Genomic DNA, 21,610 nt, shown 5'->3' on the forward strand with positions numbered 1-21,610 from the left:
CCATTTATTTTATTATTTTACAACCCCGGGGGTTGTGTAGTCCTCCATATGCTAGCTGGGCTAAGAAATTCCACAGTGTTCTACTCAAATCATTGCCTTCTTCATATTAGCAAAGCAAGCTAAATGACACCCACCTTGCCTTCGTTCCTAATGCACAACGCCACTGCCAAGAGATGAATCCCTGGTGTTCTGGCATTTTAAACAAAGTGTCACTTTGGGTTCTCTTTCTTCTTCCTGACTTCATGGGAGGTATGAGTCCTTTAAGCACTAGTTGATAGACAACCAGGCCAGGAGGATTAACTAAATTAAAATCTTTCCCTGCTCCTTTGATGGAAGATATCTATAAGAACTGCTTACAAATCATAATGTAGCAGTTTTCATACCAAGTTTGCAGCTGTTTCCTTAATTTCCCCCCAATTATATTTTACTGTTATTTTGCATAACAGTAAAACACAACACCTGCTTCAAATTGCAGTCCTGTTCTAAGTACTGTAATTCTCTTTTGAGACACAAAGTACCGAGACACTATTGGAGCGCAAAACTGCATAATTGCGCCACGCTGAAAAGTAAATACAAATGAAAACATCTTCCTGTTATAGAAATGACTGTCATTAAAAAGAATGTTAGCCATCAAAGCACAGAGGGAAAAAAAATACACATTTTCAGACGGCGAGAACTTAGTGTTTGCATAAATTAAAGAGTGGTGTAAAAATTACATGGCAATTCTTATGTTCCTGCCATCAATGTCTATTGTGTGAGATACAGAGCATTAAGAAGCAAAGGAAACAAAATTCACGTCTCCACCACTGTGACCTCTCAATAGCCACGTCTGCACTCTGCGCCAGAAGGGGTTTAAATGTTTCTGGAGTAAATTCACCAATTAAACTAGAAAACAGCCTAGAAATAAAATTTCCACACCTCTTATGTAAAACATCTATGCGACGGCTTAAAGGAGTTAGCAGTAGACCCTCCCATTTGAAGCAGAGAAGAGAACTTAGGACGTGATCAGTTCACACTCCTGAATGGTCCACTCTAACCTAAAGTCCAAGTAGGATGGCCTTTTCTACCAGGTGAACATCTGTGCCTCTTGGCGCCTTTGCCCCGGCAAGACAAATAGAACATCTTTTCATCAGCAAGCACAGGCCCCTGTAACTCTGAAGGGCTAAATGGGTGGCTGGCACCTCATTTGAATTCATCTTTACCCATGTTCTCTTTCAAATGTTTTATCGAAAGAGTGCACCTGCAGTGTCTACCTTCTTTAATCTGGAGTCCTTTGAAGAAACTGTCGGACGGAGGCAGAGAGCTTCAAAACTTTCACAGGAACCTTTACAGACAAGTCAAGAAAAGGCTTATTTTTTAACATACTATGTTCAGCCCCACTCACATCACAAAATGAACATATCCTAAGATATTAAACACCAACACATGGAAAAGGCTTTTCTTTTTTTCCTAGCAAACTCTCAGAGAGAGGGGACAACCGCCCCTCCTCTGACCTGAGAGATCTGGAAAAAGCTTGAAACAAGACAGCATGATACACTGCCTAAAACTACCCAGAAGCTGATTCACCTTGCTTCACATCCTTAGGAAGTAAAATCTTCCAAATGTTCAGATTTTGGAGCATCTCATCCTCATGACACTTACATCACTTCTTTAGATGTAATATTTAAAGAGACCAGTATTCTTTCTTTTAATTTTCACTTTATCTTTCAGCACACTTGCTCCACAAAACAAAGGAACCTGGCACTAAATGCCAGGAATCCTAAAGGAAAAATCTAAAAGGGACTGACACTGCCAAACGTTCACGCTGGTGCTACTTTGATTTTCTCTTTAAATAAAGAAGAAACAAACAAAAAAAAAAGCATGTGGGCTCATTTTGCATTTCCTAGACAGCAATCCCGTCTCCTGTCCCTTAAGCTGTGCAACTTGCAATGTTCTTTTTTTTTTTTTTTTTCTTTTTTTCAGGAATCTGCCTGGAAAACCTTTAAAAGTCTGCTGGCAATGAAAGGATTAAAAAGCTGAGGAATTAAATAACTGTCTCCACCTCCTAGACACCAGAAGCCCAATTTACCAAAAGTTTCAAAGCAGCAACTCCTGACCTCTCTACCCGAGCTCGCTCGGCACAGCCTATGAGAGAGGAGCCCGTGATTTCCTCGTTCCAACAAGGATGCTCATTTTACTCATTCACCGGCCCTTCGGGAGATCGCCCGACCGCCTGGCCGCACTTTGGAACTCGCCTGCTCCAGCTCCACCAAATTTCGCTCTGTCCTTCCTCCCTCTGCCGCCCGGAGCGAGGGCTTTCTCAACTCACGCCCCCACTCTTTAACGCCCACCCCGGGTTATGCACCGCGGTGACCCCGAGCGATGCCTGCAAGCCTTGGCAGAGGCTCCTCCGCCAGGGTTCTGGGAGGGATGCACGAAGTCCCACGTGCCTCGGTCCGCAGAGCGCCCTCCCTCCCGCCGCACTTACACCTGAACTTGTCTCCAGCACTGCGGACACCCGCCTGGCACATTCTCTCGGAGAGAAAGGGCAGGACTTTGCTCCTGCGCCTCTGGCAACGCGTAGAGCCTATATATGGTGGGGCGGGGGGCGCGGAATTCTCTACTTTGGATTGGTTTGTTTGTTTTAAATCTAGGGTGGGCAGTTGCGGAGGGGGGGGTGTCCTTTAGCAACTACACACACACACACGCGCACACACACGCGCACACACGCGCGCGCACACTCGCCCTGCCCTCCCGGCTCGCGGCAGGCTCGTCCGGGCTACAGCTCCCCCTTCCTTCCTGGAGCACCAGCTCGCCTTACTCGCTCGGTCCCCCGTTGCCACCACCGCGTCGCCTCCGCTGCCGCCGCCGCTGCTGGCACTGCTGGAGCTGCGCTCGCGGCCCGGGCTCCGCTGGGCGCCTCTCTCCCTCTCTCCCTCTCTCTCTCCCTCTCTCTCTCTCCCCCAGCCCCGGATTGATTGATGACCACCGGCGGCCAATGGCTCTGACACCGCGCCATCCTCGCTCGAGCATCACAGCCCCACGCCCCCGACGTCAGCCCCGCGGGCGCACCGGCATCCCCGAGCCCTCGGAGCGGAGCCCGCGCCCGCAGCCGCCGCGGCCGCCTCCCTGCTCCCTGCTCCCTGCTCCCTGCCCCGGGGCTGCCGGGCTGCTCCCCTGCAGCGGCGGAGAAAGGAAGGGAGCGAGCCAGCGAGCGTCGGAAAGGGGGTGTGGAGGCCACGGAAGTCTCCCCTTCTTTAGACCTCTTTCCTTTCCCTTAAAGTTTTGTTGGGTTCCCCCCCCAACCTCCACCCCCACCCCGACCTGCGTGTGTTTGTTTGCAGCCTCGAAATCAATTACACGTTTTGCATGACCCGCATCTGCGCTTCATTTGGGGGCAGGCTGGGGGGCGCGCGGGGGGGGGGGGCGGGAGCGGGAGGTGGTAAACGTCCTCTCGGCCGACCCCACCGGGAGGACATCCTTAAATTTCTTCTTGGTGGATTCTAAGTCCCTCCCGGATCTCCAGAAAAATGCCCCCTTCGTCTCCTAGGCCGCAAAGCCCCGGAACGCAAAGGCTTTACAAAGATAACCCTGTTCCCTGTAAATAGCCAAGAAAACTCCTGCCTCTCTGGAGAAGAAATCGGGCGGCAACGGTTACTTTTTTTTTTTTTTCTTTTTCTTTTTTCTTTCTTTTTTTTTTTTTTTTTTTTTTCCTCCCCTCCCCTCCTCGCTCGTTCCCCCACCGGGGGCCCCGCCCGGGTCGCCGGCTGGCTCGGCCGGCTGCGATCGCGGAGACGCGAGGCGGCAGGGGACAGCGGGGCTGGGGGCGCGGGGACAGGGTGGGAAAAAGCCCCGCGCGGGAGCGGCGCGCGCGCGGGCGGCCCCGGGGGCGGCGGCGGAGCGCAGCCCCTGCACAAAGCTGCGCGGCGCCTTCCCGGCCGCCGCTCGCCGCTCGTCGCTCGGGCCGCCGCGGGCGCCCGGGGCTCGGGCCAACACAATGCACCCGGGCCTAGGCCGGGGCGGTTCGAACACAGAACCCCGGGACTTTCTAGTAAACAGCTCGCCTAGCCCTGGTCCCCACCCCCATCCCCGCCGCCTGGCTTTCGCAGATGCCCCTCGCGGACATCCCCCCCCTTCACCCCTCCTAAGAAATCCCGGCGGAGAAGGGCGCTGGAGGTGGGGACCCCGAGAGGTCGGGGGCTGGGGGCTGGGGCGCCGGGGTGGGGGGGAGGGGAGGGGAGCAGAGGATCGAGATGGGCAGTGGGAGGCAGACAGCTCCCGAAAAAGAATTTGCTTTCGCTCTGGGGTAGAAAATACGCCCTCCTCGGGTTCCCGATCGCCCGGGAAGCGCCGGCTCGTGCGAACGTCAGGAGCACCGGGGCAGCGCGGTCCGCAGCCGCCGAGCCCCCCGCACGCGCCTCTGACAAGGCACCTCTCACCCGGGCTCCGCTTTGTGTGTGCATTTTTTTTTTTTTCCTCCCTTCCTCTCGCGCGCGGCACCGGGCGCCCGGCCGCCTCCTCCCCCTCCCCCGCCCTCCGCCTCCCTTCCCGGGGCGGATTACCTTTCCCCGGCTGCGCTCCGGGTCCCGGGGATGCCTTCAGCGCCCAGCGAGCAGCCGATCCATCGCGGAGCGGCCCGAGCCGGCGGGAGGCGGGCGGGGGGCGCGCGGGGGCGCGCGGGGGCGGCGAGGGGCGCGGGCGGGCCAGAACCTTCGACCCCGGAGGTCCCGCCGCGGGCTGGGGCGGAGGGGGGGGGGCGCGGCCCGGGAGGGAGGCGGGGGCGGGGGCGGGGGTGGGGGGGAGAAAGGACCCGAGCAGCCGGGATCCGGGGAGAGAGCGAGCGAGGGGGCGAGGAGAGGGAGCGAGGGCGCGGCGAGCCGGAGGGAGCGCGAGCGGTGCAGTGACAGGGACTGCCACTGGGGTCAAAGGAGCACAGCTCCAGGAAGCAGGGCGGCAGAGGCGCCGCTCCGTGCGCGCTCCCCGGCGGGACCCCGCGCCCCCGCGCGCCCCTCCTGCAGCCCGGGCCCGCTCGAACCCCCACCGGCGCCCCGAGGCCCCGGGGTTGCAGGAGGAGGAGGGAGCGGAGGGCGAGGCCGGCAGCCTGCTGGTGCTCTCGGGTCAAGCAGGCAGCAGGAAGCTGAGCCGCAAGTTCATCACCAGGACTGTGGTCGGCGTAAAAATGATAGGGCACTGGGCAGGGGGGCGGCTACGGAGCCCCAGAAAAAAAAATAAAGGGAGTTTTCCCTCCAAATGGGCGTCTTCTGCAAAGAGCACACCCAGGCCCCCCCATCCACCGACCTGCCTGGCGCTGTCTGGAGTCCTGGCCCAGCTCCAGGGCGCCGAGCTCGCCGCGGGGGCAAGGGGAGCGGCCCGGGCACTGGGCTCAGACCCGGGAAGGCGACCCTGGGTCCCCTCCCATCTGCTGAGCTTAGGCTTTCCTGGGGGGGGGGGGGGGGAGAGCTGTGCTCTCTTTCCTCAAGCCTTTCAACTCGCCAGATACAAGGACACACACACACACACACACACACACCTTTCTCTCTGCAATGTTGTTCCTGAGAAAGAAAAGGCCAACCCAGCTGATAATTTTTTTCACCTCCACGAATTAAGGCAGGTTCGGAATAGGGAAGTGAGGAGAGGCAAAAGACTCTTCTTAACCGTTTCCATTTTTGTCTTGGGAGCACAGAGTCCTCCTCCACCACCACTACCACTACCACTACCACCACCCCCACCCCCAAATAGGCACTTCAAAACCATTTTAAAAATCAAAGTTGGCCCTCTGTTTTCTGCTACTTTGGATAATGGGGGGGGGGGGGACTTTCAGAATTGTATGCAAACAACACAAGGAAAGGAAAAGCTGCTGAAATGCTAGAAGGCAGAAGACAAGGAAGAGAATGCTTTTAGAAAACTTGGTTGGCGGGGCTCTCTGTAAAAGATGAGGTGGCCCTGTGATGTTATGCCATTGTCAGAGCTGAAGGATTTGGACTGCAACCAGATCTAATTCCTTTCCAGGAGTCAGACTCAAAGATCTAGGCGTTCTCCAAAGGGAAATCCACTGGATGTGTGTGTGAGAGAGAAGTGTGCTAAGTATACTATTTGACAACTGACTAGACATCCTGGCTGAAATTATATCCCCTAAAAATAAAAAGGAGCCATTTCAACCTGGTCTGTGGCCTCTGTGCTGAGACTAATTGGTTTCCAGGGTCTGGGGAGGAAGGGAGAGAGGCTGGTAGGAGCCCCTATAAAAAAAGATCAAACGGAATTCGCTTGAAAATATTTCCCTTTTACAATGGGTTTTCCTGGCACTTGAATTTTAAGTAACCTATCTCTTATGCCTGAGCTGAAATAAAGGGAGAGATGGTGTTGCTAATAAATTTATTTTGTTGTACAGTATGCCCAGAGTGTCAGTACTTGTCAAATGTTCTGAGATCAAGGGGATAGTGATTCTCCTTGCCCAGCACAAATCACAGCAAGTGGCATTGACATTAAAGATGGCAAAGATGGGCAGGGGAGCACCTTTAAATTTTGTTTTTGTTTTGCAGCCTAGCAGCAAACACTGACTAGAATCATGTTGAAGAAATGCTTGATTTGGTTTCCCTTCTTCTGTGAGTTAGCACTGCACTCCTCTTGTCTAAATGGTTTGCATTTTTTGACTGATTTGGGCCGATTTAATCAGTCAAAAGAAAAAAAAATCAGCACAAGCCAAATAATTTCTGTGGGTTTGTTTTCTTCTTCTTCTAGTTCTTTTTTTAAACAACTTGTTGTCAATCAAAACAGACAAATTTGTAAATGAACCTGAATCTATATATGTGCACACAGATGATAAATAATAATGTGTCCTACTTAGTGGCAGATTTTACAGGATATTTAATGCTATACAAAACAAGCGTGTGATCCTTTACAAAGTTGGTGAAAATTTGTATATCATTTTACTGAGTGGGAAAAATTTGAGGTAAAAAAGCTGCTTGAAATTGTAACTTTTAATGTTGGAAAAAGTGTGTCCCTGAGGCTCAATTATCCATTGGGAGAAATAGTGACCAAGCTGTATTAGGGCTATAAATTTTTATTTCTATTAGGTTACCAAAATAAAAAAGCCAGAGAAATAGAAGTAAATTTAAATAATAAGTCAGGAACAAAAGGGACTCACTTTTCGAATAATTCTCATGACATGGATTTGAACATAGGGTGTTTTGTTAAATCAGAATACTCCAACAATATAACTACCTACACTAAAAACTTGTTTTAAAATGATTGGATGTGAACCGTGTCTGTCCCCTGACATCAGCTTTGAAACATCGAGCTTCATTCTAACAAATTAGAAATGCCATAGGCTGGGACTTTTTTTTTTTTTAAACGTAAGTGAGCCTATAAGCTTCATTTTTTTTGTCATTGTTAAATTCAATTTTTATTGTTTGTAATGGAAAACAAAAGAAGGATAAAAATAAAATGCCAAGTTTATGATTGCCTTTATGCAAATATTACAAATTTTTCCTTTTAATGGAATGTAAATTTGGACCCTTTCTCCAGTGATTTCATCGAAGGAACTGGCAAATAAGCTTCCTGATAGCCTGCTGCAATATCTTGTAAAATATCTTTTCAGAATGCATTTAGGGAAGAAAATGAGAGAGCAGAGCGTGGGAGAACTTTACGTGGAAGCTTGGAAAGTGGATGCTACTTCCCTTGAAAGCTTAATACTTTATTTGGCATTAGCTCTCATTCTTCCAATGAGGACGGATTTTTCCAATATTTCAGGGACACGTGTATAACTTGAAACCTGGTTCAACCCTGTGGTTCTTCTTCAGAAAAAAAAAATGTATCGAAACTACTGCATTTCATTGAATAATTTTATGGAAATTATATACATCAATCTAACTCTAGGAACTATTTTGCTTCTTTTTTTCTTTGAATTTTCTGCATTTTTATCATTTTCCAGCAAAGGTTAAGATTATAGGTTATCAGAAATCAGAGCCTGCTAATAGAACTACAATTATGGTACAATTCAAAAAATATGAGCCAAAGAACATCCTTATTTTATTCTTAATCCTTACAGTTTTTACACTTTTTGACTTGTTTCAAATGTTTTTGCTAGAAACTCCTCAAGTTTAAGAACTATGCCCTTTATTCCTTTGTGTCCTTTGTTCTTACGTGCTGTGTACTTAGCAGAAACTCAGAAATATTTGTAAAACGGCTGTTTGGGTCAATAAATGAGAAAGTGAGTAAGAGAAGTCATGAGTGAAGGAGACAACTACACGATGAAAGAAAATCCACACCAGATATCCAGGAACGGAAGTGATGTCACGAGACCAGTGACAGAGGATAAAAGCTAAAAACTTCTCATGAAGTTCAAACAGTACATTCGAAGGGGTTGCTAGTAATGTCTTTAGAAACATGAAGTAATACATAAGACTGTTTCAGAAATTGGTTTTCTTGAAGACTGTCATGTATCACTTCTGTTTAATGACAGCCTTTTTAAAAACACAGTAAGATGCAAATTTTAAAAAATCCCCAAGTAAAATTTGTATCTTAAAATTTACAGAGATAATGTAAATAATGTGAATTTTTTTTCTTTTGAGATATGGTCTCAAAAGTAAATTATGTGATTAAGTTGATTTTTTGATAGATCCTTTTGGAAGTTCTCAAAATAAATATATAATGTGTTTTGTCCTTTGTTTTTAAAATTTCCTTTTTGTGAACCATTAAGAATGTTTGTGACTGAGAAAGATACAGGAGACTAGAACTGAGGAAATTTAGCCTCATAAAATAAATTTTTAAGCATTATCTTAGAGAGGCTAAGCTCTGACAGCAACTTAAATAATAAACATGGAAGAAGTGGAAATCTTAAAATTTTCCCAAACTGCTAATTTTTACCATACTTACTAGCCAATGTGTAGCACGTAGCAACAGATCAGACAAGTATCATTTATGCAATAATAATTTTAAAATTTAATTTAAAAAATCTGACGAGATACTGAGCATGTGTTAGGGGGTTTTCCATCTTCACAGGCTTGCATGATTTCTGTTATCAATTAATATTTGCCAAGTTTTTTCTCATTTCATGAGCCCAATTCTGGAAAAAGGGTAGAATTTAGTGGTACTTGGGACAGACTTGTCATTGTGGAAGAGCATTCTCATTGAAGTAAAAGCCAAAGTAATCTCTTTCAAAAGATGGGCATGTGGAAAACCCATAATAACCTGATTAAACCAAATGTATATGAGCGTTTTCAATTTTAATAATTCAATCTGACAAGCTAATGTAAGATATATCAGTATTTTGAGTAAGCAATACATAATGTAATTTTCTTTTTTTAGTAAAAATAAATGAATACATTTTTTAAAAAACTGAGTTTGAGAGACAAGCAGAATCTAAAACCCATCTCTCTCTGTATTATTAATGTAATGGTTTGATTATTCAACAAATATTTTAAAATCTTTGCTCTAGGCAGAATAAGACTTGTACCATACTAATGGTCTAAAGATGCAAAAAGCAGAGTTTTCCTCCACATAATCTCCTGGGCTTCAGCAGTCTGTTGTTAGACAATCATTCAGATAAATACAAATTATATCTATGAAAAGAAGAGGAACCTGGTGCACACACACACAAAACCCACAAAAAAAACAACAAAGAAAAAAACAAAAACAAAACATACAGTAAGGAGACTTTTTCTCCTCTGAGGTTGGGTGAAGACTTCCTGGTGGAGGAAAGAAATACAAGGATATCAGAGGAAAAAGAGAAGCAGTGTGGCGGGTGATGAGTGAGGAATCGCATGGTGCCTGTGAGAAGGGCCAGGATCCTGGATCTGTAGACAGGGGCCAGAACCGAAGGCCAAGCTAAAAACATTTGAAGGTCACAGCTAAGGCCCTGTTCAAGAGGTTTAACTTTTTCCTGAGGGCAACTGGAAGCTGTTTAAGGATCTTAAGTAGAAAGGCTAACATGATTAGATTTGTGTTTTGAAAAGGTCGCTTCTCCCCCAGCGTGGAGAATGGATTTTAGGGGGCAAGAGTGAACATTGGGCGGCCGTATAGGGGTTATTGCAGGCATTGGGTTGAAGGTGATGGTAGTCTTCAGCATGACAGTGGAGGACACAAGACATGGAGAAACAGGAATGGATTCAAGATCTGTGAATAAATTTTACAAACAAAAGCAAAGATACTAGAATATTGAACTACTGACATGGTATTCCCCAGCCAGAGAGACTGAGAGCCATCCTTATTTAACAACTTTTTCTTTAACCTAACATTTTTCTGTCACACAGATCCTAAAACTTTATCCCCCATTCAATGTCCCACACCCACTTCTGGCTCACATGTAAGGACTTGTCCTTATTTCATATGAAACATAAATGTAGGAGGTTAAGTGTATTTATATTTTCCTATAAAGATTTTAGATGCTAGATCACTTCCATGTCTGTCCTCATCAGAACTAGTTTACTTATATTTAATGTTCCAAACAGTATTCTAAGGGAGTCTTCACAAGTGGCTGTTTTTTAAGAGAAATCTTCAAAGAAACAGATATGCTTCCAGAGGAAACACATAGACACTGACTACAAGTAAGAATAGTGTTCTTTCGGTGCAGGATTATTCCATGTGGACCCAATCAATCTTCACAGACCAATTGTAAGAAAGATATTGTAGTTGCTGGTTTTCTTACTGGTACAAGCTAAATCGCTATGGCCCTGCTTGGCAACTCAGACTTCTAAGAAAAGATGCAATGGAAATGCAGCAAATACAGACATTTCAGGACTTCCGTATATGTTTTCCAACTTTACTGCTTTCTTTTTTAGCATTTCTACATTTTGAAAGTTCCATCAATTTCTTCTGTTCTCATGATTCCTCATAATGACCACCTATAAACAAAGTAAAATCTGCACACAAGAGAACAGTTGAATAGCCAAGATCTAGAGCACATGGTTTTACTGGAAGCTAAAATAAGAGGAGGGTTGACTGGAGGATAGTTAAAAAAAAAAAAAAAAACAAAACCACAACACTATATCAAAATCCGTTTCGTGCTCAGTACAGAAGGAACTTTAAAAAGATTATTTTTTTCATTTTCAATTTTTGTTCCTTTTTCTATTCCTTGTTTTGTGAAATTTTGGAAAATACAGACAGGCAAAAGGAAAAAGTTAAAAATTAGCTGTAATTTCATCATTCGGAAATATCCATTATAAATACTTTGTTATGTAGCTTTTCAGTCAAATGTACTTTTTCAGAAATGGAATAAGATTGGGAATGCAGTTAAGTGTATAGAGTGGTAGTTGAGAGAAAACCAAGGTTGGAATCCCACCTCTGGCTACTACTACCCAATGTGACCTTGAGTAACTTGCTTAAACCCTCTGTATCTTGGTTTCCTCATTTGTAAAAAGGAGATATTAAATGACCTACTTTATAAGTTGTTACAAGGATTAAATGAGTTAATATTTTTTCACGCACTTAGGTTAATGCCTGATACATATCAAACAATGATTGTACACTTTGTACCCCATTTCTAAATCTTTTTAATACAAATTAATACACAGTCATAAATAAATTAAATCCAGAAGCGCATTAAAAGTTCCCCCTTTTCCTCCCTCATATAACTTATTCTTTCAAAGGAATAGAGAAAACCATGAACATCTCTCCATGTCATTAAACATCTTTCTATGGCTCTGTACTAAAAGAAGTGCAATGCATAAGTTCAAAATACCCAACAGTCCATATTCCATCTCAGAATACTACACATATATTATAATCACAGAGATTACTTTTAAAGATATTCCCTTAAGGATTCAGGAGTTCTAAAACATATGAAGAAATCCTTCTGCTATTCTTCTCTATGGGAATGATCGAATTGATCTTTGAAAGACCAAATACTTATGGTTTTATTTTCAGCTTATTAATTCCCTTTTTTTGAAGCATGAGCAAAATTCTAAAAAAGTAGAAGTGAGGATTGTATGCTTTGCAAACTGCAGTTTTGGGTTATTTATGCTGTTGAAATTCATAGGCAAAACAAACTGATCATTGCGTGTAGCCAAGTGATGACCGGTTGAAATTTGAACTTTACCATCAGTTGTTGATATAACACTTATTTGCATACTTCAGAGTTGTCTAGAATATATAATGGGTCATAATCTGTAGCATTCATTTGCCAACAGGAGGTTCAAGATGTGATGGCAGTAACATGGGAAAGTTGTTATGGGAATTTAAGGGAGGGGGGATAAAAGAATTCTTTGGAACTTGGCAGCTCTTTGGCAAATTGTATGGCTGCTGCTTTTCCACCAGCTGGGATATGAAGTATATAGAAGTGTATATGGCCAGTGTTTATTTTATCATAATATCTTCACATCAAAATTAAATAGTCTGTGATAATCCTCAACCTTCACCATATATACAGGCTAATCTAGTTAAACAAATAAGAGTGTGTTTGAGTGTCAAGGAGTTGGCCTGGTGGATTCTAAGATTTTCCTTTTAGAAAAAGCCCAAAGTAAGAGAAAACTGTGTTCTTATAGCAGCTATTATCTGGTATCTGAATTTGCTGTTGGCAAACTGGTCCTTGCATGTCTTTGAGGCATATGGAAATTGATGATGAAAGTGTCTAGTGTAACTAGAAATATAATTTGATGAAAACTGAAGCAGTGAACTGTGAGAACTGTTAAACCAGTGTCATCAAACAGTGCTTCGAAAATAATGAAACAGAACTACTAGCCCTTTATGAGTCATATTGGGTAAAAATGAGAAAAGCACACGGTATATACAAAAAGTTTAAATATATGAGGTAATGCTCTTTTTAATTACTATTATTACAAAGACCACTCCAAAAGTCTACACCCAGACTCCTTTCCATTTATCTCTCAGTAGACAATGACATCACGTCTCCTCTAAATTATTCAGACTCAGGGGATGGAATTGGCTCCTTCAATAGGGAATGCCATGTTTGGTGCTGGCACCAAACTTAAAGCCTCTCTCCACATTATCCGCAAACTGAAAAGCACATTTGATGGTGGCCAAATGATTAAAAAAAAATTTCCCTCTAGACTTTAAGCATTCAGAAAACCATGAGGAACAAAAATAGAACTGCACCATAAGGTATAATCATAAAACGTCATAGAAGAGGAAAACTTTAAAAAGTATAAAACGCTCCAGTCATCTGAAGGCTAGCAGTTCGCGAAGTCATTAGAAGTCATTCCATACGGGCTGAGTTTGAGAAAAAGTCAGAGGTTGCTTTGTTCTTGGCTCTGAGTGAAATCAAAACCTACCCAGATCCTATACAAAGGCAACTGCGGTCCGCCTTTTTCTTGCTCGGTGTATGCCACTAAACACACGTAAATGACTTATGTTCAGAAAAGTCTGTGATTCTGTTCATATTAATCCATGTCTCAGGCTGGCAAAATGCCTAAGCACAATCAAAGGGGGGGGGGGAGAGGGAGTTGAAGCCTGCCTTTTCAAACAGGCTAGAAAATTTGTACCAAAAGATCACAGGGCGACAGAGACAGCTGGAAAAATTGGAGCTGGGGCTCTGATTTTTGTGCCAGTGTTCCACCTAATGCAAAGGGAATGCAGATGATAGATTGAGAGTTATGTATGTTGTGTAGTTCGAGGCACTCACTGTACTTGCACAGAGGTAAAAGTGTAACATTTTAAAGGTGATATCACACTGTAGGGGAACACAAAAACCCTTGCTGTGGCAAAGAATCAATACCTCAGAATCCAGCAACAAGTTGCTGGATAAAATAAGGTAAACACATACAAAGAATAAACAGTGAAGCCAAAGCTCCAAAATTACTCAATAGAAAGGTGTTTCACTAAATAAATGCCTCTTAATAATCCTATCTTTAGAAACTAGTGCTAAGAAGTGTTTCTACATACACAGAATTTTCTGCCAGATGGTTTAAAATGCTTGGGCCACAAGGGGTTTTCAAATCAAAGGTTCTAGGACATTTGCGCTTCTAAAAGGAAAGTGTGTGATTTTTCTTGGGTTTTGTAGTGGTTTTATCCATAACGGAGAATAAAAAAAAACCAAGGTATTAGATGTAATTCCCTGTATCATCTCTATTTGAACAGACCTTTTCATTTGAGGTGCTATTCAATATAATTTTGTTCAGATGAAGTGTGTCTTCCACAACTGAAACGTTGTATATAAAATGGAGATCATTGAAAGTTTTATTGAGATGTGTTGAGGGTCTCTGGGGTCCACGCTGATTCAGGTTGTGTTTTCAGACTCCGAACTCTGTGGCCTTTGACAGGCATGAAGAAAAGCAAGACCAAAACAGTTCTCACAACACAGCCGGTGGTCACAAAGAACAGCCCATGGAGATGTCTGTCACTGGAAAAAGCAGCCTCTGGAAGAGAACCAAAGAGGGAAAGAGATGGAAATGGAGTGTGTGCGTGTGTGTGTGTGTGTGTGTGTGTGTGTGTGTCTGTGCATGCATGCTCAAGGGAGAGACAGAGAAAGAGAGAGAGAGAGGGAAGGAGATATTGAGAGACAGATTGGGAGTAGATAAAATATAATATTTGGACGCTAAAAGATAAAAATTAAATCCTAAAAAAATCAGTAGTTGGAATCACAGGCAGATATTTTCCTCCTCTACTTTATCTCTAAGAACTTCATTAACAAAAGAGTTTCAAAGTATAGGTGGTCAACAACACAATGACATTAACAAAGATAATCTGCTAGAACCTTCTGGCATCTTAGGGAAATTGGCTAATTGGTTCCAGGGGGAGGGATGGAATAGTCATAGAAACAAAAAATTTAGTCGCTTGCTTTGTTATTTATTTTAATGTTTTCGTCTTTAGTAAAGCAGCATCATATTCGACATACTAATGATATCATTTGCTACTTTTCTAACTTGCTTTTTTTGACATTGGTGTGCTCTTATGTTAAAATTCTTTTCTTTGTAGGGTGCTAGTTTGATGACCACCTGATAATGTGTAATGGAACATACACTATTAAAATGTGCACACAGGCCCTGAAGCTTTTTTTAAAAAAAGGATTAAAGTACTCTAAGCACATATATATATATAAACTCACATACCCCTAAAATGTAAATTCCTCAGACAAGCCTGGTTAAGATAAAATCATAAGCTAATATGTAGCTAGGCTCCTATCCTGCCATTCTCTCACCACTTTTTTCTTTCTTTCTTTCTTTCCTTTTTTTTTTTTTCTGGTTTTCCAAATAAACAGAAGGCCCTAAGGGCTCTTTGAACTCACTAGAGTGTTTAGCGCCAGCAATCACTGGTTCATGTAGCTTATCTTTTCCTGGTATTTCTATGTGATTTAATAGTTCCAGCCTGGCCAAGGGAATGAAAACTTCTGGGTCTGTTTCTGGAAGCACTGCACTCCTCATTGCCATCTGTGATAAACCAAATAACCTTTCTCTGCTTCAGCTATTTTTTTTTTTATAATCATGTCTGTTTTGCAGCAATGCAGTGAAGCTTGATAAAATAGTTGGAGTTATTCACCAGTGAAGCAAAGCCATCTTCTGAGTCATGCAGGTGTGTCTAGTAATTAATTAATGAATAAGTACCAACCTCTTGATGGTAATATTAATTAAATATCCAACATTAAAGTGGCATTTAATTGCCGAGGGATTAATAAAACAGATCCTTACTCTACTAGATTGGGATTCCTTAGTTATAAGTAATAGAATCTGACCCTGGCTAAGATCAGCAAGAGAGTTTATTGAAAAGTAACAGGATTACATCAATCAGAAGGCTTGGGGTGGTGGATTAAATTTTCTGAAAATGACTGCGCCAGTATATATTCTATCCCACAAATTCCTCTTACAATGTGATGTTGACTATACTCTATGTTCCTTCCCCTTGAACGTGGGCGTACGTTTAACAGTGCTTCAATCAAGTGCAGAAGTGACACTGCATGACTTTGGGACTAGGTCATAAAAAGAGATAGGGCTTCTGCATGTTTCTTCCTTGAGTGTGTATCTTTGGACCTCAGAGGTAAGAAGTCTGGCCACCCTAAATCCACCATGCTGGATAGACCATACACAGATCTTGAGAGATGACCAAGGGGCCCCATCTGTTCTGATCCCCAGCTGTTCCACTCTTCTCTGACCAGGTGCCAGACGTGTGAGCAAAGCCTTCAAGCCCTGCTGTTAAGCCACCCCAGGCAAAAAGGAGTAGAGGAGAAGCAAGCTGTCCTTGCTGAGACCTGCCCAGACTGCAGAGTCGTGAGCAAAATAGATGTTGTTATTGTTGTTTTTGACTATTAAGTTGGGGGTGGTTTGCAAAACAGCCATAGTGACTGGAACACTAGGGCAGATAGCAGGAAGCAAGGAGAGAGGATAGAGCTGGGAACCAGGAGTTAGAGAACTACCTTGTGGCATTAATCTTATGGTTGTGCTACCGCCACTAGGATGACTCACTCCAAACGTCTCTTCAATCTTGGGTCACTTGCTTAAGAGTCAAAATCCTGCAGAATATTTCCACGACCAGGCTGAAGCAGTAGTTCACCTCCTACCTTATCTGAACAATGCAGGAAAGATTCGGTAGATAGAGCCTCCTCCAGCTGCTGTGACTCCCCAGTAGGAAGGCAGACACCCGGATTTATCATACCCAGCAAGATTATGATGAAGGGAAAGAAATTTTCCGAAAAGAAATTAGAGTGTTTTTCAGAAGGGCAAATGGATGACGGAAAGCCAAAAAACAATAAGTTGACTCAGACCACATTTTGTTCTATTAAACAATATTTTCTACAGTTATAATATCCTTGAATATAACTTAATTGCAAGTAACATGCATGTTTTGTCTGCTTATGGTGTTATTGAATGAAGTTGTTGAAATGGCCTTTGAGGTGAGCTAATTCATTGGATGTTAGATATCATGCTGCTATCTTCCTCACCAGGCTCCTTCCTTCCTTCCTTCCTTCCTTCCTTCCTTCCTTCCTTCCTTCCTTCCTTCCTTCCTTCCTTCCTTCCTTCTTTTCCCCTTCCTTACCTACCTCCTTCCTCCCTTCTCTTTTCTCCTTTTCATTTCTTTTCTTCCTTCTGTCCATGATCTTTAATAATCTAATATTTAGCTCCCAGTCTACAAAATATTCACAAACATAAGACAAGAGACTGTAGATGATTAAAAATACCCAGAGCTGCCATAAACCTCTTTTTATGGAACAAGATGGGTGAATAAACAAATAATAATTTAATAAAATACTAAAAATTTTTCCAAAGCCATTGTTTCTCAAACTATTTTTTTTCTGCTTCAGTCTGTTTCAAATGCAGTGGCTCAGCACACACGTGCGTGCGCGCGCACACACACACACACACTTACTTCTATCATTTTCAATCAAATAAGCTGCTCAATATCTTGAAAATAGTAAGACTCACTGATTGTTCGACTGGATCGGAGGTTTATTTGACTGAATTGAAAGGCCATTGATCCAGTGGCCCCATGGATAGAAAATGTAAAAGATAATTTTCCCTTGTTGTCATTGTTCATTCCAGTTTTAATTTGTTTTAGTTATTTAACGAGAAACATTGTTCTCTTTTAAACAATAGTGCAGCAGTGGAAAAAACGATTCTTCATCATTGAGATTTCTCTGTGGTTTTTAAACAGGAGGAATAAAGACATTCTTTAAACCAAGATGTCTTGTTATCTGTAGAAAAGACATCTGTAGGAGACTTAGAATTTTCACCAAAATTTAAAACAGATTACATATATTTTAGGCACAATATATATAGAGAAACAATACATTATTGCTAAGATGGTTTATTATCATTTCCTGGAACATGCATGGAAGAGATTTGGGAACACAACAAAATGTGAAGAATTCAAGCCATTCTTGGTAGTCTTATATAGTTTTAGATTTTGTTGGTGAAGTTTATTAGATAGATAGATAGATAGATCAGTCTCAGAAATTAAGAGTTTCTAAATTCTACTCTGAGATGCGATTGCTCTCCTCTTTCTTTTTCTCCTTCCCCCGCTACCTCTTCTGTATCTTTTTAGCTTGATTTGGCCAGTGAAGTCTGGTGAAATCAGAAAAGTAGCCCCAGTGTGGAAAAGCAGTGTAAAAATGAAAGGCCAGCATCTCTACATAGTCTCTTACCATTGTTCTTTCAGTATTTTATGAAAGTAGGATTTCTGAACGTCAACCCGATTGACATACAGGCTGGAAAATTCTTAGCTGTTTGTTTCAAAAAATATTATTATTTTTAAGATTTTATTTTATCCATTTTAGAGAGGGAGGCAGAGAGTGCACGAGCAGGGAGAGGGGCAGAAGGAGAGAGAGAGAGCCTGAGCTCAGATCCCAGGACCCTGAGATCATGAGCTGAGCCACAATCAAGAGTCAGACACTTAACCAACTGAGCTACCCAGGCGCCCCTGGGCTGAAAAATTCTTTCTTGTAGGAACTGATCTGTACATTGTAAATGCTCAGTAGCATCCCTGGCTTCTGCCCACTGCATGTTAGTAGCACTTCAGTCTTTTATTTTATTTTTTCAGTTGTGATAAAATATATATAACATGAAATTTATCATTTTAATCATTTTTAAAGTATGCAGTGCAGTGATATTAAGTACATTTATATTGTTGAGCAACCATTGCTGACATCCATCTCCAGAACTTTTTCATCTTCTCAAATTGAAACTTCATACCTATCAAATAGTAATTTGCCTTTCCCACCTCCACTATGCCCTGGTAATCTTCATTCCACTTTTTATCTCTGGGAAATTGACTGCACTAGGTTCTTTACATCGGTAAAATCATACAACATTTGCTTTTTTACAGCCAACTTACTTCACGTAGCTTAGTATCTTCAAAGTTTTTTTACATTGTCGCGTGTCAGAATTTCCTTCCTTTTTAAGGCTGACTAATATTCCATTTTACAGATATACCACATTTGTTTATTCACTCATCTGTCAATGGACACTTGGATTTGGATTCACCTTCTGCCTATTGTGAATGGCACTGCTCTGAAGAAGAGCATACAAATGTCTGAGTTTCTGCTTTCAGTTCTTCTGAATATATAGACAGTAGCGGAATTACTGGGTCAATGTCTCTAGACATTGTCAAATGTCCCTTAAGGGGCAAAATCACTCCTGATTAAGAACTGCTTGCCTTAGGGAACAAACTTCTTTGAGCAAAGGTATTTCTACAGAGCTGAATTATGAACTTTGCAGTTTAGAAGGAGCATTACGAGCCATCATGATGTGGCATGAATCATCTCTGTCTCATCTGTGAGACTTATATTTGGACCCCAGCAGGGCTTGGGAACTCAGTCACCCGTAAGACTACCTCAGACTTGCCCTAGCAGTTCTCTCCTTATTCTCTTTTAGTCCACGGCTTCCTTCTTATCATGCTAAAAACACGTTTATGTCTCTACATCCTATATCTTTCGTGTGCTTGTCACTCTCAAACATCTTAATAGAGTAATCTATAAAACCTCAACTCCCATTTATTCTTTAATCAATTAACATCTGAAACTGCTTTGAATACAATCACCTAATTACTAGATTCAATCATGTTTTTCTCTTATCTTTATTCTTGACCGAGTCTTAGCAATATACAATTTAACCTGACCTAACACTCCAGTCATTTATTCAACAACACTTATTGTACCTACTATGTATCATCGTGTAATAAAGAAGGTCACTGGCCTTTGTCTCTGGTTCCTGAAGGATAAATTCTAAACCTGTAGGATTTCCCAATTAATGAGGTGTATCCTTCTTATTCATGTATGCCCCTCATATCACACTTGAAAGTATGTTTGAAAGTAGGCTCCAAGGTATTTATACCAAGATGGGGGCTGGCTATGCTAGACAGACCAACCACATGATTAGACTTTGGGGTTTTGAACCACATGAGATAAGCCTGACCTCTGAGGAAGTGGGTGAGGCTGGAGATTGAGTCATATGGGTAATGATTGAACCAATCTTGCTTTTATAATGAAATTCTGATAAAAACTCTGGATACTGAAGTTCAGGTGAGCTTCTTAGGTAAGTAGTCTGTATATTGTCCCACATCAGTGTGTAGGAGCATAACATGCAACCTGAGACAAGGAAGCTTACCATTTGGGACCTTCTCTGATATCATCCTCTATGCCTCTCCTTTTGGCTTGTTCTGATTTGTATTCTTTTGCTGTAATAAAACTATACTCATTAAGTGCAGTGCTTATTGTATTGAGGTACATAAAATACCTTTCTGAGTTTTGTGAGTTGCTCCAACAAATTTTTAAACCCCAAAAGGTAATGGGAAACTTTGAATTTGTAGCCAGCTGATCAAAAGTGAAGGTAGCCTGGGGACTCCTAAACCTGTGGCTGGTGTCTGAAGTGAGGGCAGTCTTGTGGAAGACTATGCCCTTCACCTGTGAAGTTTGGCTTGACTCTAGGTGGTTAGGGTCAGAAATCATTATAGTCACTCTGAGGGACTCTTCAGTACCATGTCAAATAACACATTGATTCCTAGCCTCCTGGAACTTAGAACAGAGAGAGATAATAGAGACATCAAAATATAGCCAGAAAACACATAGAAACTCCTCTGGGTACAAATGAGTTAAATTTCCAGACTGTTTATAAATCTATTTGTTCCTAAGTCCAAAATGATGCCATAGGAGTGATGAACATATGCACATCAATTAATATTAGGTTTTACTTTGTTTCCATCATAATCCTGAACCGCTAATTAGTAGTTTTCATCATCCTCACTGCTCGTACATTCCTCGGACATAATGAGATTAATAATGCTCATAAAACATCTTGAAATTAAGCACAAACATAGCAAGCACTCAAGAAGTAAGAAAAATGAAAACAGGATGACTAAGATTAAAATGACTGTACATGACCATTTCTGTCTTCAGTTGTTGGTGAACAGAACTGACTTGGCTCTGTTCCAGAGCAAAGCTTTATTTATACAATGTCTATGAATTTCTTCAGTTGCACTTCACAAAGAGAGGCTATACATACATGTGTATATCTGGATAAATAAGTGGCTCATAGATGGAAGTTTAGGGAAGGCTTCTCAATGACCTGAAGGTTAAATAAAAATTAGTCAGGCAGAATGGGGAGAAATACTATTGAAGAAAGAAGTTTTAACAGGTACCAAGATCCTGAGGTAGAAAAGAGTTTAGCACTTTGGAGACTAAAGGGAGTCTATGGAGAGAGTGTGTCTGAGAATGAGGAAGCAATTAGATGAAGGGGCCTGCCTTTGCAAGTTGGCACCAAGGCTCAGGTATCAGAGGGTGGTGATGGGCATATATGTTTGGGTAAATAATATGGTTAATACTGGGAAAAATGCCAAACCAGTCATACCACTGGGATGTGAGTCTACTGAGGAATATAGATAGGTGTGTGTGTGTGTGTGTGTGTGTGTGTGTTTGCTTGCTTGTGTGAATGGATGACTTAGAGCTATAAAAGTTTGGTGTTGATAATAGGGAGACATCTGACATGAATTAAATCAGGAGCTGTATGAGTACTTTCCATGAATTATTTTAGGTAATATTTAATAGCGACACTATGAGATAAGTGAATCCATTTTAAATAAGAGAAAGGAGTAAAGTTAAATGATTAGACGGGGATTTTGAACTCAAGCAGTGTGGCTTCGGAGCCCTCTTATGCCCATGTCAGCATGTACCATAGCAGGGATGCATTCTCTTTCTCAGTGCACAGTGGACCAGTTGTGAAAATGAGAAGGCTGTGGCTGGATTTCCACACATTGG

At 42.3% G+C, this 21,610-nt stretch overlaps 1 protein-coding gene across 4 annotated transcripts in view; it reads right to left on the bottom strand.

Moving 5' to 3' along the window:
- The window catches only part of MPPED2 (metallophosphoesterase domain containing 2), a 175,359-nt gene extending 169,986 nt beyond the window's left edge, over positions 1-5,373 (bottom strand). The window contains exon 1 of one of the 4 annotated variants that reach the window (XM_072790953.1): positions 4,542-4,681. The gene's annotated coding sequence lies outside the window, so the exon portion shown is untranslated. Of the gene's footprint in view, positions 1-2,467; positions 2,607-2,800; positions 2,935-4,541; positions 4,682-5,277 lie in introns of those variants that run through there. The other 3 variants (XM_072790954.1, XM_072790955.1, XM_072790956.1) reach the window with 3 other exon arrangements.
- Positions 5,374-21,610: the final 16,237 nt, after the last annotated feature.

This window comes from Canis lupus, chromosome 21 (assembly GCF_048164855.1).
Source record: "Canis lupus baileyi chromosome 21, mCanLup2.hap1, whole genome shotgun sequence".
Classification (NCBI taxonomy): domain Eukaryota; kingdom Metazoa; phylum Chordata; class Mammalia; order Carnivora; family Canidae; genus Canis; species Canis lupus.